Below are 1,209 nucleotides of genomic sequence, written 5' to 3'. Positions count from 1 at the left end.
TGGCAGGCCGTCTCCCGGGTCCGCCTCCCACGCTGTCAGCAGGTCTACCCGGCTCCGGCGAGACTTGGCCGCCCTTCGGGGTGGTGACCGGTAGACCTGTTTCCCCCGGCTTTCCTCTGGAGCGGCGAAAGGGGTCGCTCTGCGTCGCTGCCTCCAGTTACGTCATCGTAGACGTGGGCCATTCCCGCGCCCCTCCCCGGTAGGAGGGGCGGGTGTCCTTTGGCTCTCCGGCGCCGCCTGACTTAGCGGTACGACTGTAGGGGAGAGAGGTGAGCAACCACTCACCTTCCGGAGACTGGCTCCCGGGCGCCCCCTGCGCATGCAGCCGACTTGCGAGAGGGGTGAGGCGGCCTGTGAGGGCAGGCAGGAGCGGTCCCGTCCCGGTTCTCTCCACCGGAGCGCGCTTGGTGCGGCGGCCTCCCGGCAGCTCCCTGGCAGCCCCGCGAGCGTGTCCCAGGTGCCAGGAAGCGCGGAGAGCGGGCTCGCCGGCGGCTAGTGGCTGGAGCGCGGGTCGGCCCGGCGAGAGCGAGAGCGAGAGCGAAGGGGGGCACGGGGGTGCCCCGTGCGGCTCCGGCTTCGGGGTTCTCCGCCGCAGGCAGCGCGGGGCGATGCCAGCGCTCCGGCTGCCGATCCCATCCCTACCCGCACGCAGCGCCCGCTGAGGCGTCCCGGGACACGTCGCAGAGGCCCCTCGGCGGGCCGGTGCTTCCCTGCTCGCCCTGTCCCAGGGAGCGCGGGGGGGTGGCCGGTGTTCAGGCTCGAGCGGGCACCTCTGGCAGACGCTGCTCCCTCACCCCCACGCAGCGCCCGCCGCTGGCTGCCTCCTCGGTGGCCACGCCGGGCAGGGCAGTTGGCTCAGGACCTGACCGATCTCGATCGATCGATGAGGCCGTTCGGGTCGCGTCGGAGAGGGCCCCCGGCGGGTCGGCTCTTCCGTGCTCCCCGTCACAGGGTGCGCGGCGGTGTCCGATGTTCAGGCAGGGGGGTCTCCTCTCCAGCGCGCGCCCCGTGGTGTGCGAGGTGCTGCCCGCTGGAGCGGCGAGGGGCCGCTTTCCTCGGGCTTCTTTCACCGAACCCGGCTCTGCGAGGCCGAGTGGCCCTGTGAGCTCCCAGGCGTCCGAAAAACCTGCGCGAGGCGTCGGCGATGGTCCCAGCCCCGGGTCGCCGGGTGCCGGCCGCAAGCAGCTCGATGGGTGGGGGTGGCGAACC

Source organism: Dromaius novaehollandiae, unplaced genomic scaffold, assembly GCF_036370855.1.
Source record: "Dromaius novaehollandiae isolate bDroNov1 unplaced genomic scaffold, bDroNov1.hap1 HAP1_SCAFFOLD_122, whole genome shotgun sequence".
NCBI lineage: Eukaryota > Metazoa > Chordata > Aves > Casuariiformes > Dromaiidae > Dromaius > Dromaius novaehollandiae.
This window is presented reverse-complemented; position numbering follows the sequence as displayed.